Source organism: Panthera onca, chromosome B3 (assembly GCF_046562875.1).
Source record: "Panthera onca isolate mPanOnc1 chromosome B3, mPanOnc1 haplotype 2, whole genome shotgun sequence".
Taxonomy (NCBI): Eukaryota; Metazoa; Chordata; class Mammalia; order Carnivora; family Felidae; genus Panthera; species Panthera onca.
The window spans coordinates 50,380,264-50,397,225 of NC_138344.1; the positions used below are offsets into that span (position 1 = coordinate 50,380,264).

General features: G+C 37.9%; 1 long non-coding RNA gene across 4 annotated transcripts in view; it reads right to left on the reverse strand.

The window, feature by feature from the left end:
• The window catches only part of LOC132669092 (uncharacterized), a 48,021-nt gene that overhangs the window by 27,441 nt on the left and 3,618 nt on the right, over positions 1 to 16,962 (reverse strand). Inside the window, exons 2-5 of one of the 4 annotated variants that reach the window (XR_009605996.3) lie at positions 13,939 to 14,131; positions 8,193 to 8,294; positions 7,391 to 7,486; positions 3,445 to 3,496 (exon numbers count right to left, since the gene is read on the reverse strand). This is a non-coding gene — a long non-coding RNA (uncharacterized LOC132669092). Of the gene's footprint in view, positions 1 to 3,444; positions 3,497 to 7,390; positions 7,487 to 8,192; positions 8,295 to 13,938; positions 16,704 to 16,962 lie in introns of those variants that run through there. The other 3 variants (XR_009605994.3, XR_009605997.3, XR_009605995.3) reach the window with 3 other exon arrangements.

Genomic DNA, 16,962 nt, shown 5'->3' on the forward strand with positions numbered 1-16,962 from the left:
TTCCTACATTCTTTTAATAAAACTAATCCAATTAAAATGGGCAGAGGACATGAACAGACATTTCTCCAAAGAAGACATCCAGATGGCCAACAGACACATGAAAATGTGCTCAACATCACTCATCATCAGAGAAACACAAATCAAAACTACAATGAGAAATCACCTGACACCTGTCAGAATGTCTAAGATCAAAGACACAAGAAACAATAAGCATTGACAAGGATGTGAAGAAAAGAACCCTGGTGCACTGCTGGTGAAAACACAAACTGGTGTAGCCAATGTGGAAAACAGTATGGAGGTTCCTCAAAAAGTTAAAAATAGATCTATCCTATGATCAAGTAATTCCATTATTGGGTATTTACCCAAAGAAAATGAAACCATTAATTAAAAAAGATATATGTACCCCTACATTTACTGCATTACTTACAATAGCCAAGACATGGAAGCAACTCAAGTGTCCATCTATAGAAGAATGGATAAAGAAAATGTGATATAAAAGAATATTACTCAGCCATAAAAAAGAGTGAAATCCTGCCAAGTTCAACAACATGGATGGATCTAATGCTAAGTGAAATAACTCAAGAGAAACACAAATATAACATGATTTCATTCATATCTGCAATTTAAGAGGCAAAACAAAGAAAAAAAGAGACAAACAGGGGTGCCTGGGTGGCTCAGTCAGTTAAGTATCTGACTTCGGTTCAGGTCATGATGTCAAGGTTTGCCAGTTAGAGCCCCGCATTGGGTTCTGTGCTGACAGCTCAGAGCCTAGAGCCTCTCCCTCTCTCTCTACCTCTCTCCTACTCTCTCTCTCTCTCAAAAATAAACAAACATTTAAAAAAAATAGAGGGACAAACAAACAAAAAAACATATTCTTAAATTTACAGAACAAACTGATGATCACCTGAGGAGAGGTGGGTGGGGGGATGGGTGAAATAGGTTAAGGGGATTAAGCACACATTTCTCCTAATGAGCACTGAGTAATGTACAGAATTGTTGAATCACTGTATTGCACACCTGAAACAAATGTAACATTGTATGTTAAATTACACTAGAATTAAAATTTTTTTAAAAATTAAAAAATTAAACCTATTTAAAATCATGGAAGAACATTTTCTTTGCTATTTTTTTTTACTTTTTAATATGCTTTTATAATTGGCACTTTTATAAGGCAATCAAAATGTGCATGGCATGTCTTTTTTATAGCATTTGGAGATGACTCTTGCATGAGAACCATCTCTAGATTTGATTTAATTTTTAATTGTTCAAAAGCAAAAATTATTTTAAAATGAAAGTCAAAGAGGTCATAACACAACATTACAAATATTCTAAAGGATATCATTACTTCATATGTCAAACAGTTTGCATAAGCATGTTAATTGCTTCAGAGGTACGTTTATTGGCTGATTCCATGAACAAAATAGTAGCAGTTTTTCAACAGTGCAACAGGGACTTATACAAAAGTTGTAATGATGAAATGATTTCAGAACTACATTGGATTGAAGGGATCGATGGGGCAGGAGACATTGGGAAGGGTAAAGTAAAGGAGAACAGGAGTCCTTTCTAGCTCTGCTACAAACTACCTGTGGACCACTGAAACATTTTCATGATTAATATAATCAAGTTGAATAATTATCTTAAAATGACTTTTTCAACCTAGACTGTTTGACATGTTACTATGTTACCCCAGAGGGAATTTATCTGGACAACTTCCTAAATAACCCAGGGAAACCACTTGCAGTATCTCTAGGATCCGGTAAGTTATCCACCAGGTTAATTCAGCCACTGATTTAAATTATAGCACATAAGAGTTTAATAGATCTAAACTGTAGTCAGCAAGCAGTCCTTCCACAGCCACAGAGTTAAGATGTTAGTTTGTAAGATCTTAGACCGAGATAAAATCCAAACATGAAGCAAACTGCCTCACTGACTTTCAAAGAATATTTCACAGTTGGACTTACAGAAACACCATTACTTACTCTTTTGGTCTAAGCACCAAGAATCCCTCTTATCTAGCTGTCTATGACATTTGACATCAAAAGGTGAAATAGTTGGCAGTGGTTGTTGTCTGGGGAGAGGAATCATAGGAAGTCTACTCTATCTCATTCACCTCTGTTGTTTTGTTTTTAAAATTATATTGTTTTTATAATCACAAAAAAGTCTACAGATACAACAAAAAATACTTCTAAGATGAAACAGTTGAATGGGTAATTACAACTTTTTGCCCATATTTTGTAAAAAACAAACAAACAAAAACATAAGATAATGAAACATAAACCTGGAGAGAACTGTCTAAAGATAATGTTACAAAAACTATTTGGAACAAAAACCCCTGGTCCAGACAGCAGTTCCTGCACTGCTTATTTGGTTTCCAAGACCAGGTGTGTGAGCACCATGAGACTTGAGGCTTTTTATAGAAGAAACCAATACATCTCTAGCATTTTTGTTAAATCACCATATTCTTGTTTTATAGTGTGGTAGATAACATGTGGCAGCTGTCCTGTGAGCCCTGTCCACTTTCCCTACAAAGATCAACAGACCACCGAGCCAATCCTTCAAGCCTACATTTTTAATTACAATATTGAAATAGGAAGGTTTGATTTTGAGAAGAACTCAAGTGAGAAGGTGCCTCCCTGAAACTCAGTAGCTTTGGTACTTGATGTTATAGGCTCTAAATTTCCATTGAATTAGGAAAAGCCTCCCATGTATTAATGAGTGAGTTTAACACCACATTATGTCAAAATTTCTCTGCATATTAGACTTCAAAATGCAACATGAGCTAAAACAATCCTGAATAATTCAGATCATATCATGTATGTCAGACTACAAAAAGAAAGATATTTTATCTTGAACATGAAAGATTCTAGCATAAAATGTCATTATGTTGGGACTAGAACAAAACAAAAGCATTTTAGAACACACATTCTGTGCTTGAGTATCTATCTGAAAGAAATTCTTTAATAACATAAACTGATAGAGCATATCAACTAATGTCCTTCCTCACCACTCTAGTTGTCTCCAGGGAAGTAACACAGAATTGCTAGTCAAACAACTGTCCATGGACTGCCTGCCGTGTGCCAACATGGTGTGACACGCAAAAGATGCAAGGCACAACTCCAGATCTCTAGTGCGTGAGTAAAGAATGCTACAACAGAAAACATTAGGGAACACAAGACAGGGCCAACATTGCGACACGGGCCACAAGAACTGTTGGAGAGCTACACCTACCTGTGCCATAGGCTGCAAGGGAACATAGGAAGCATTGAATTCTTGATCCCCACTTCCTTCTTCTAAATCAATCTTATACATCACTGCCAGAATTACCACCTCAAAGTGCAGCTCCTATCACATTACTCTTTCCCTCCAAAACTTGGGTCTTCCCCAATGACTCGTTTGGTTGAAAATCTCTACCCTGGTATTACATTGGTCTTCCAGCCATCTTACCAGCATCCTCCTGTTATCTCCTCACTCCAAAAGCTTCAGAGTCTAGGCAGACCTGTTGCAAAACAACAGAGAGTATGAAGAGTAGGCGTGACTACCTAAGGACATTCAGATTATAATTGGTAAAGAAATATTGTACTGGTCAAACAAAGTCTGTAATCTGCAGTCAACCTGTGGGGCCTCCACACTGCAAAAGAGGACATAATGAGCCCTTTTCCCTGAGCACCATTTCTTTCCTTTTGGTTTTCCTTGGCCTTCAATGCTCATAAACCCACATCTTCACCTTCAGGGATGATCTTTCATCTGCTTCCTCTAAGAAGCCTCCCAAATCTTCTCAAACCTGATATAATCTGTCCTTTCAAGTTTCATACCTTTGGCATTTATATTACTTGTTCTTTTAAAAACAATAATGTATGCACCTAAACTATTTTCTTTACAAAGCAGAAAGTTCCTTGAGATTAGAGAATTTCTTACTCATCTCCAGGTACACACTGCGTTAACCTTGTTAGGTGCTCAACACATTTACAATAATCTAAAATGAAAATGCAACCTGAGAAAATAGTTTTTAAGGTACTGCTCATGTTACTTACAATCTATATGACACAGAAAGGCATGTGCATGTGGAATGATTTTTTAAATTAGTCACATGGGAATTAAATAAATGGCAAGATAGTCTATGTGGAAATGCCAAGTAAATGGTATACCAGCAGGACATGGTGTCAGTTTCAGAGGAAAGTGAGACCACTGAGGACTGGGCTGGACATGAAAGGCTTTAGGAGGTGGGATGAGACGGGACCTGAGCTAGGTACTGAAGGCCACAGAGGGTCTAGATATATAGGATAGCAAAGGAGGTATTTCAGGAGAGGAAGTTCTGATATGTGACCTTGACAAATTCACCTATCCTCTCTCAGTGAAGGCTCTGATCTGCATGATGGAAATATCTAAGTGGATAATCTCTAAAGTCTAATTTCAACAATATGGATAAAGGCAAAGTGCATGGTGTATTTGGAGACAATATGTCATAGAGGTTGAGTGTGGGTACAGAAGTCAGACAGACCTGGGTTTGTCCTGGTACTGCCACTTCCTGCATATATGACCTTAGAAAAGTTGTATAACTTATTTACACTTCAAGCGCTTCATCTATCAAATGAGAATGATACTAGTAATACATACTCTATTAGGTGGTTAGAGGATTAAATGGGATAATGCAACAAAGTACTTTGTACAATAGTTAGCCTTTTAAATGCATAGTAAAATCCAGCTATTATTTTTATTATAAGAAATATGCCTATTTGAGAATCTATAAGAACACTGAGTTAGACTTTTCCTAATTTCCCAGAACTTAAAGCTAAGGACCAACAGCCAAAAAAAGCACATTCTGAAAACCCTTGAAACGTTAGACACTCCTTTAAGGCTTTTTAGAGGTAACTAAGCTATGTTATCTATCCTACAACCATTACCTCATGACAGTCTACACTAGCAGAGGAATGTGCAATGGTGGGGGTATGGGAGTGGAGGAAATTTCAAAAATATAAGTCATCTGCCAGGGCAAGAGTTTCATATTATTTTCCCCTCTCCTCTCCATAAAAGGGGGAGGGGTGCTTAATCCTCCCCCAAAGCCAAGTGATGTCATCTCCAAGAGATTTACTCAGTACACAAGGGTAACTGATCTTTCATTTCATGTTTGGAATATATCAGCATATAAGATGATTTGCCTTTGGAACCTCTTTGAGCTGAGGAAGAGGACAAGGGGGACATGGGGATAAGGAAGGGAGGTGGCTGTAGAGCAGCTAACAATCCCACAATTCGGTAAGGAAAACACAGAAGGCATCGACAATGAGTTGATAGTAGAGAAACAGGTACAACCCCGGAAAGAAGATTACAATGACCATCAAAGAAAAAGGGATTTCCTCCCCCTCCTTAACACACCTAAGGATCTAGAACCAGGGAAAGAAGATAAAGAGGAGGGCAAGAACATCCTAAAGATCTCCAGGACACAGATGAAGCCTATTAAATGGAAGGGAGGAGATAAAAGTAGAGTTTTATTTATTTTTAAGTTTTTTAATGTTTATGTTTTGAGAGAAAGACACAGAGAAAGAAAGATAGAGAGAGAAAGAGTGTGTGTGTGTGTGAGGAAGAGGTGCAGACAGCGAGAGAGACAAAGAATCCGAAGCAGGCTCCAGGCTCCAAGCTGTCAGCACAGAGCGCCACGTGGCGCTCGAACTCACAGATCGCGAGATCATGACCTGAGCCAAAGTCGGACACTCGACCAACTGAGCCACCCAGGTGCCCCATTAGGTGTCTGTGCTGACAGCTCGGAACCTGGAGACTTCTGATTCTGTGTCTCCCTCGCTCTCTGCCCCTTCCCCCACTCATGCTCTGTCTCTGAATCTGTCTCTCTCTCTCTCTCTGTTCAATATAAACAAACATTAAAAAAAATTTTTTTTTTAAAAGTAGAATTTAAAAATTGCACTAGAGGGGAGTTTTTAAGAACTAGACTGACCAAAAAGCCATGGAACCTGATGGATTTGTCATTTAAAGAGCTTTAGCTTGCTGAAGAAAATGGAGAAAATGTGATTTCTCCCCAACAAGGTCAGTTATAGGTATAATCAACCTAGAAAAACAATAAGATGTTATACTGCACAGGTAAATTGAGCCCAGATTATGAGCATCTTGAATTATTAGCATTTGAAATTTATCCTGAAGGTCATGGAGAATAGCCAAGGTTTGGGACCAGGTCAGTACAGACCTTCATGAGGATTAATTGAGTTGTAGCGTGTACGGTAAATTAAAAATGCAGAGCCTACAGACATGGAGCCTGGAGAGGAAGTTGTTACAGTTAGTCTGATGACTCATAGTCACTGAGGCTTTTACACCCATGTGATGACTACTGAAATGGAATAGAAAGGACAGACAGCACTGGTGTTTGGCATGCAGAATTTAAAGATCTTGGCAACCATCCAAATCTGGAGATAACAATAAAGGATAGCCAACTTGATTTAAGGTTTTTGAACTTAGATCATGATTACCATTGTCCACTACTAACAGCCCCACCTCCCCGCATCTTGTATCGGAAAGAGAAAAAATAAGCTATGGATGGTAGTCATTTTAAGAGAAAATATGAAGAGATCAAGGTGGCTGGCCTAGAGTGATTTCTCCTTTCCAACTCATAAAATCTTCACTCCTAACCCCACAACTTCCTGTGAAAGATGCTGTGACCATCACTCCCTTGTTCTCCCTGCTCTGAGAATAAAGCTGGTGTAGTATGGCAGAACTTACCGAATGCTGAGGCAGAGATAAAGAAGATACATGGCTCGCTAGGGCATTTGACTGTGAGTCCAGAAACATGAACAATGAGCCAGATTTCCTGAAGCTTAGATCAGAGGACACTGTGACACATCACAATAGCTGCTCTCTGTGGGTTCCCTTGAAAATTTTTGGCTTCATCCACTTCACACATCCAGTATATGGACATTTCCAACACTACCAGCTGCAGAAACCAGCAGCAGAGGAATATTCCCCTCACATATTTTTGGCGGGTAAAGGGGTACACAATTACCCGTTGAAGAGTTAAAGCATAAGCACTCACCTTTGTAATAATCCTAACTTAGTAGGATGATGTTGGGGTAGGCCATTTTAAGTGCTTGCTATAATCAAGATGCTTGGTGAAGAAGAAACCACACAAAATCAATGTTTCCAATTCCAGAATTCATAATTTCAGACCTGAACCAAGGTCACAAGCACAGACCTAGGGAGCCTCATGGCCATCTGCTGCCACCTCCCAGTTTCATCCATTTATTCAGTCATTCCAAATATATTTATTAAATGCCTAGTTTATGCCAGGCCCTGTGATCTCAACTGGATATAGCAATAAACAAAAGAGATCTGCCCTCAAGGAGTTGATAGGCTTGTCAAGAATATATCAGAGACATAAAGGCAAATGTTATACCTGATTCAAATGACCAGAGCTGCTTCTTGGAGTTATCAGCCAGCACAGATTCAAAGAGTCAGAGAACGCTTTCCAAAATTCAGACATAAGCTGAACCTAAGGGAGGAGGAGGAGTCAGTGAGGGAGAGTCATGAATTAATACTCCAGGCACGTGCAAATGCTCCAAGGCAGGAATACACATGGCTGAACACAGCATGAGCAAAGGTCAATTAGTATTAGTGGGGAATAGAGAAAAGATGGTGTGGGGGTTGACAGAGGAAGTGGGGCAAAAATTAGGAGGTCAAAAAGACATTCCAGGAGCCATATCATAAACAAGGGCCTTTGTTAAAGAATTGACAAGGAATCCAAGCCATCAAATCTATTTGGGGAGGCAGGTAACTTTGGACGTTAAAAGAAAACGAATTAAAGAGAATATGATTGGCAGCTGGGAAACTACCGGGGGAGAACAGGGGTGGCTTATGGTAGCAGAACTGGAAGAAAGGAATAGATTCCAACACTAGCATCAAGAATGATTTGCAGGCCGTGGTCCTAATTATATGTGAGAAATGAGGGAAGGAATGGAGTCATCCTTGAGTAGATACATGGCATGATGGTTCAGAGCAGAAGCTCTAGGTCTCCCACTTATTAGCTGTGTGGCTTTGGCCAAACTTCTTAAGTCCCTTGATTCACTCATTTGTAAAATGGCAATAATGACAAGACTTGTGTTACAGAGTGGTTATGAAGATTAAATATGGTAATGCACATAATGTGCTCAACTATCACCTGGCACATATTAGATGCTTGTATTAGTATATAGACTCACTTGCTACTGAGCCATCTCACTGATGGCCACAGGCCCTTGATTTTGTTGCTCTGCCATCAGTGAGATCATTCATGCACATGGCCCATGAAATCTCCATTCCAGCTAGTGGGGGAAAAAAAAAGAAAAGAAAAAAAGGTTTAAAGGAACAGCATGCACAGCTAAAATTCAGGAGTTGTGTCACTATAGAAAAGAAGAGGATGAAATCAGGGGACAGTGAACAGCTAGCAACATTCAATGTATATCAACATTATATAAAGATAGAAAATAACTGTTTGAATGAGAAGAAAAACTGGAAAAAAGAATTTCTAGTGCATGAGACTTGGTGAACTTAAGACATAAAATATCTCCAATGTTTTACTGAAGGAGAAGGATTTAGACAAAACTGTGCTATAGAAGGATAATGAGGAACTCAAAAGATTTGATCTCCATGTAATAAGGATATTGATAGAATTAGTTAATGTATTTGGAACAAAGATAAAGGAACCCTCAAATCTGATTAATGAACTGTTTTCCAGGAGAGGAAAAATATATCTGATATTCAGGTAAAAATGAATAAGCTCACAAGGGAGTCGTTATGGATTCCTCTTTTTATAAAGCAATGTATGACAGCATGGAGAAAAATAATGATTTTCTTCTTATTATTAAATATCTTCACAAGAAAACAAAATCATGAATGATTATACCAGTGTGTGAACAATTGCTTTTAGGTACTTCATGACCTATGTGATATCTCACCTGAGACTCACAACCCAGAAACAAGTTGCGCTGGCTCCTTCATGATTGCAAAGGTTTGCCACCCCCATGTGGTGGTCCTCTGTGACTGCAGGAACCATTGGTCATCCACTGCACTAAAGATTTATACTTTTCAAACCCCAACTCTGACCCAAGATCTTTATCTCTGATCCAATATGGTGGACTAACAGTTACCTTTCTGTCCTTAGGATTATTCTTGCTATTAAATCTTGGTCTCAGTGAAGTCTCTATAGAAAACTTCACTTTTTATACATCCCTGAGTAATGGAATTGAATCTATTACTCAGAATCTATCTTATTTCCATCCCTCCAGACTATATGGGTCATTTTTAGCTCTTTATGGTTTGGCCAGAAGCAAAAATCAACCATCCTAACTGCCTGTGGTCTCAACAAGATAAGATATATGACTTTTTGTGGATAGGGCACTTTCCCAAGCAAGAATACCTTGTACATTAGGCAAAGAGAAGGACCCTACTGGGGCAGCCTGCGCAAGCTATAAGGTCTCCCTGAGAGTCCCTCTTCTGACCCCTCAGCACAGTTAAGAAGACATTGCCAGCATTTAGCCTCCAGATCCAGGAAAGATAGCACAGGGCTTAGATGAATCATTAATTCTTCATTAATTCTTTTGTGATTAAGAACTAGACTGCCAGTCCAAATGGCCTCTGGCTGCTTTTTTTGTTGAAGTCCAATCGTGTAATACAATTTTTCTGCCCATTGCTACCAAAGTGAGAGTGCATTGAAATGTCCTCCACCCTTCCCTGCCTACTGCAAATACAGTCAAGTGGTCAGTGGAGATTTCTGGGGATTAGAAATCAGCAAATTGGCCATTTTCTATTCATATGTAGATTAATGTGATAGAGGTTTGTAGTATAACCTTGAACAAGGAAAAGATTGCACCATAGCAAAGACTGTAATGGTTACTATTTTCAGGAAATAGGATTTAAGTCATGTTAATGGGCAGGAAGGAAATCAATCCTTACAGTGGCAAGGTGTATTTATTCTCAGACACTTAAAAAAAAATAAATAACAACCACCAGGGCGCCTGGGTGGCTAAGTCGGTCAGGTGGCTGACTTCTCAGGTCATGATCTCATGGTTAGTGAGTTTGAGCCTCACGTCAGGCTCTGTGCTGACAGCCCAGAGCCTGGACCCTGCTTTGGATTCTGTGTCTCCCTCGCTCTCTGTCCACCCCCACCCCCACTCCCACCTCACTCGTGGTCTGTTTCTCTCTCTCTCTCTCTCTCTCTCCCTCAAAAATAAATACACGTTAAAAATTACAAAAAAAAAGAAAGAAAGAAAGAAAGAGAAAAACCACCACCATCCACAGGACCAAAGCTCTCCCCCCATTCCATCCCAACCCTCCCTCAACTACTCAGATCTTTCCCATCTGTAGTTTTTTTTCAGAAGAGAAAGCCATCAACTGTCAGTGGATGCCTTGAGGTTCTGGAATTATGAAAGAACTAGTTCTAGTTCTAGAACTAGTTCTAATGAAAGTGATTTTCATTAATCCATAGAGAAGTAGGGGCACTGAGACAGGAAGGAACATAAGAAGGGCTTAGGTAATGAGAGCAATTGCATCAAAATCAAGCACTGTTAATCTTTTATCCAATTAGTAAAAATTACATTTTATTGTAGTTTTAGTTTTCATTCCTATTATTACTAGAGATGAGCATATTTTCTCATGTTTATTGTTCATTTGCAGTCTTCTGTAACTGCCCATTCATATCCTTGGGTCTCCAGCCTGATGTTAAATAATAGTAATGAGTGGGCATCCTTGTCTTTTTCCTAAATTTATGGGAAATTCCTCTAGTGTTTCTTAATGAGTATGATTTCTGCTGTTAACTACTGATTTAAAAAAAAAAACTTTTAAAACTAAGCATATTTCCTTTGATTTACAAGTTACTAAAGATGTTCCTCAGAAATGGATGTTAAACTTCATCAGAGGAACTTTCTAGCATCTATCATGTACTTTCTCTCCTTAATTACTGATGTAGTGAATTACTTTAATAGATTTCTAAATGCTAAGCGATCTTTGTATTTCTGAAATATAGCACAGTGTTGTTTTAATATTGTGCTAGATTATATTAGATGGCTGTCATTAATATTTTTGTTTCTATGTTCATATATAGAAGTCCACAAATTTCCTTTTTTTTGGTGCTCTCTTCCAACATTTTTAGAACTAAAACATACCATTTTCATAGTATGAATTATTAATTTGTATATATTTATCTATGTTTTGCAATAGCTTTAATATCTCAAATTTTTGTGCCTTACAAATTGAATTGGATTTGCTCTCCAAACATTTGGATCTGATACCTATGGGTCAGGGGTGAAGAGGGGAAAGAGCTCTTTGATTTATAGTTTCTAACTATTCTTTAGAGTTTCTTTAGTTATAGTTTCTAACTATTCTTGAGTACAAATTGCTAATTTTTTCAGGAAGGGTATTCATTTGAGCTATATTGTCAAATTTATTGATATAAATGTATGTAGTTAGTACTCATTTAAAATAGTTAAATTTCTTCAAAATCTAAGTAAATAATTTCCCATCATGGATGTTGTTTATCTGTGTTGTTTAGATGGCCTTTTTAAAGAAATAGCTCTGGAAAGAAAAAGAAATCACTCTGAAGATAAATATTTTCTTTTCTGTTTCATTAATTTATGCTCTCATCTTCATTAATTCTGTTTTTTTTATTTCTTTAGTATTGCAACTTATCTGCCTTCTGAGGCAGAATGTATAGCACATACATTTTGAATTGTTTTGCTTTCCAAAAATATAGTTTTAATACATTTTATTTTTTACTCCTAGTTATTTATAAAGATTAATTTATTGTTATAACTTTGATTTAATAACATCATAATTTCAGAGTACTGAATAGGAATAATTGAAAAGTTTTCATTACTACCCTTGCTACCACATAGTTTTTACTTGCCTTGTTAACCTGAGTTTTTAGAAGAGTTTTTTTTTTTAAATGCTTTATTTGCAATTATTTTACTATCTTCCTTTACTTTTTTTTTTTTTTTAACATCTTTTAGTCATTGATTTCTTGTTCTATTGCTGTAGTTTCAGGATTTCCACCTTAGGGGATGTATTGACATTTTTTTCTTTTGGCCTAATATATAATCAATTTTGTGTGTGTGTGAATGTTTCATAGTCAACTTACTTTTAAGTGGAGCCAATTGTTAGCAATTTTCTATATTTACAATTCAAAAGAAAAGAAACAGACACATAGAAATTTAATTTTAGAAACAGATTTTCAAAGCTATATCAAGAAAAATATAGCCTGAGATTCAAAATAGATTTTGATAGATCATTAAGTTACGGAGTTCAGCAGTCCCCAGATCTGAGCCTTCATCGTCCTTACTACCCAAGTCACTGTTATGGACTGAATAGTGTACCCCAAAATTCATATGTTGAAGTCCCAGTCCTTAGTACTTCAGAATGTAGCCCTATTTGGAGAAAAGGTCTTTAAAGAGATGATTAAGTTAAAATCGGTCTCTTAGAGCGGGGACCTAATCCAACAGGACTGGTGTCCTTACATGAAGAAACACCAGGAGTGTATGCACAGAGAAGAGGCCATGAGAGGACACATTAAGAAGATGGCCATCTGTAAGGCCAGGAGGGTGGCTTCAGGAGAAACTACCCCTGCAGAAGCCTTGATCTTGGACTTCCAGCCTGCAGAATTGGAAGAAAGCAGTTTCTGTTGTTTAAGTCACCCACTCTGTGATATTTTATTATGGTAGCCCTAGCAAACTAATACAATCATCCGTAGACCACAGTTCCCATACACCCTTTATAACTGAGACCAAGTGCATTTGTTACTATCAGCCAAACCTGCACCATTGCTTTTCTTAGGGTAAAGAAATACCTCTCAGTACTCATGTGTTCATCAACATTAAAAAAAAATGGTCCAAAATAGATCACTTTACTCATTATGCAACTTGCCTGTTCCCAATAGGTATTAACACATTCCTTTACTTTGCTCATTCTTTTGTCTCTGCCTGAAGTTTATTAACCCCACAGCTGAACAAACAGGTCACTAGCTGGTCCAAGGCTATGAATTCAAGTCTCCTAACTCTTGGCTCCACATCCTTTCCACTCACAGAAATACTCATTTCAAAGACTTAAAGATTTGTCTAAAGAATTTACTATTCTCTCCAGCCCTACAAATAGAATTGCATGATAAGCAAACAACTATCCTTCAAGCTTTTGTGAAAATGAACATTTCTGAAGTCCTGAGGTCTGATACCTTTTCATATAAAAGGAATCAGGATTACTTTAAAATAACACAATCTAGGAAAAGGGTACTTTTCAGGCATATCTGTACGTACAATTCTGAAAATGCCATTGGTTTATACAGGTCAATCCTCTTCTGGTGAAAAACAGAATTTCTTAGCTCTGAAATATTTAAAGATGTAGCCAAGGCAGAAAGAACACTGAAAGTTTAAAATTGAAATTCACTTGCTACAGGAACAGCTTGAGGCCTGTATTACCTTTAATATTCCTTTGACTAAAAGCCATTATATAATTACACACTGTCTTTGCACTATAAATCAATAGAACTCATATTAAGTAGCTTTCCTTTGAAGGGACTGAAATGAGAATAGGATTGAGAAAGAGTGAACAAGAGAAAAGGCATTTGTTGTTTTTTCCTGTTTAAAATAACTTTTATTATTTTTTTGCTTCTTCCACGTCCGTTCAAAATAACGCAAATAGGGAAAAAGGAATAAAATGCCCATCTATAATCTCACCAGCCCCAGTAAAAACCAGAATTGCTAATTCAATGGACATATATGCAATCAGTTTTATAGAGACATAAATATTATTTTTAATTGAAATTGTTTGAATTGTATTTTAAGTTGCATGTACCTAGACGAAGACCCTGAGACAAGGATTTGAGTGCTAGTCATTCACCTCAGTGATGACATCAGGAAACACAGGTAGGAAGGTAGAAAAGTGAGTCAGGGAAGACAAAGCAGCCAACAGAGGGTACATTACCTGGGAAGTCATCACTGTGGATTCTTGGATCTGATCCCAATGAGGAACTCTGGGAGTCAGTATGGAGCACTTCAGCAAAAGAGTGTGTGACCTGGGCTATTTGTACATGAACTCCATCAATTATTGGGCAAGTACGCATCCAGGAGCATTATTCTTTAGCATTCTGGCCTGCTAAGCACCTGGACAAAGAAAACTCAGGCAAACAGAAGTAGAATCCAGCAATTAGAAGTCGAGCAAGCATAGACTGAAATAGTGAGGGTGAAGGTACATGGCTGTGACACACACAGCATCTACCACAATTTCACATGTTGTTTGATAACCTGCTTCATTTATATATTATACATTGGATTTCTTATATGACATTAAATAGTCTGAGTAAGATGTTGTCATTCTTTTTGTCTGCACATTCGGCTACTGAGTAACTACATCAATCTCTGTTGACATTTGGGGTTTCCACATGTTTCATTTTAATATAATTATTGTGATAAACATTCTTGTATTATAATGTTTTATGCAACTATAGAAATATTATTACTATAAATAGCTACACTTGAAGTCACTGCTCCAGAAGATATGCAAAATTTTATGGCTTTTGGTTTGCATTGCAAAGTTGTTCTCTGGAAAGATTATATTAATTTACACATTAGCAATGTGTTGTATTTCTATTGTTTTCTGCCCAATATTGACCAAAAGGGACAGGGCTGCCCCAAAGGGCCATGGTGGTGATGGCAGGATGGGTATGCTGTCACCCTACTGGGTGTAGACGACAGAACATCCAACCAGAGGATTTTCTCCAACCTTGAGATCTAATATAATTTGCCTTGTTAGGTCTTGGACTTGCTTGGGACCTGTTGCCCCTTTTCTCCTCCCCATTTCTACCACTTGGAATAGGAATACCATTGTGTTTTGAAAGCATATCACTTGTCTGGTTTCACAGGTTCACAGTTAGATTAGAATTTTGCCTTAGCATTAGTTGAATCTTGAATCTCACCCATATCTGCTTTAAAAGACACTCAGATAAGACTTTGGACTCTATTAGACTTTAGAGTTGATAATAGAATGAACTAAAAGTGTTGGAGCTGTTGGGATGGAATGAATGTATTTTTCATGTAAGAAGGACATGAATTTGAGGGGGAGGGTGCTATAGAATGAATTGTGTCCCCACATATTGAGCCCCTGAGGGTGGGATCTTCAGCATGAGATTAGCACCCTTTGAAGAAGAGACTTCAGACTCTGTCTCTTCCGCTACCATGTGAGGACACAGCAAGAAGGTAGCTATCTGCATGCCAGCAAGAGAGCTGTCACCACCACCTGACCAGGTTGGCACTCTGATCTTGGACTTTCCAGCCTCCAGAACTTTTAGAAATCAGTTGTTTAGGCTACCCAGCCTACGGTATTTTGTTATGGCAACCTAAGCAGACTAATACATGTGGTTTAATTCCAGGTTTGAGATTTGCTGCCTCCTAACTACATACTGACAGGCACAGATATACCAGGGGAGAACAAAGTTGGAAGGACAAGATAGTTGAGCTGGTGGCATATGGGGAGTAAGTGTGGGTGAATCTTGACTGATACAAAGCAGGAATAACACAGACCAAGGCAGATATATTTCCCCCTTTTAACTCTCTTCCATGCACTGAGGTGGGATTACTCCTTACAATCTTCTGGGAAGTACTAAATATTAAGCAAACATGCCCACTGAGAAATCTACTGGCTCTGTTCCACTCACTCTGTTCCTTGCCTCAGTTCCTTTTTTCTCTTTATCTTACCACACACAAATGCTTGTACCTCTTTAGGCAGCAACACTTTGACTGCTCCTCAGGCCCTCCTTTCTAAAGGATCTGTGTTAACTAACACATCTCTTATAAAGACTTTACATTTTGATGGGAAAAAAAAGTCCAACAAACTTCCAGAAAATAAAACTAATATGTCTAAAACTATTGAATAGGGTCATTTTATGTTTGAGATGGCTATTCAGATATTATTATCTTTTAGAAAGGAAGCAATAAAGTTTCCAATCATACCTCTGAATAAAACATGGGATGAATAATAATATATTTAATTGGACTTATATTCAAAACTATATTCAATTAATGTGAATTAATGCCAGAGTATAAACTTGATGAGAAGTCTCAACTGCAGAGTTCCTGAGCATATTCATTTTGTTGTTTATCTTTGACACAAATTTATTTTAAAATAACTGAGCTGAATGTGCAAATAAGAGGAGATGGAGAAATACATATATTATATAATACAACAAGATTTAAAGTGATCTTTCTTTAAATAATGTAAAGTATCTCCATCTTACAGAGAGTGCTAAAATGTATTGGCAACATTAATTTTCACAAAGTTAAATCTGAAGCCCTACATTTTGGTTCAGAAATTCAAACAAAAACTGGATAAAAAGAATCTATTTTAGCACAAAGATTAAATCTAGGGATTTTTGTATTACAAAATTCATGTGAACATCTTTGAGGATCTAACCTAGTCTTATGCTGTATTAATTAATAGGAGTACTTTGTTCAGATGATCCAAAAGAAATAGTCAACCATGCTCTGTTTTGTAGAATTTTTTTCAGGAATGTGGTGACCAGCCAGAAGCTGCCATGAATAAAAACACTGTGAAAATGGGGGCTCCTGGGTGGCTCAGTCGGTTAAGCATCTGACATCAGCTCGGGTCATGGGTTTGTGGGTTCAAGTCCACGTCAGGCTCTGGGCTGACAGCTCAGAGCCTGGAGCCTGCTTTGGATTCTGGGTCTCCCTCCTTTCTACCCCTTCCCCCCCGCCTCTCTCTCTCTCTCTCCAAAATAAATAAACATTAAAAAAAAACATCGTAGGGGCGCCTGGGTGGCTCAGTCAGTAAAGTATCTGACTTCGGCTCAGGTCATGATCTCGTGGTCCGTGAGTTCGAGCCCCGCATCAGGTTCTGTGCTGATCGCTCAGAGCCTGGAGCCTGTTTCAGATTCTGTGTCTCCCTCTCTCTCTCACCCTCTCCCTTTCATGCTCTGTTTCTGTCTAAAAAATA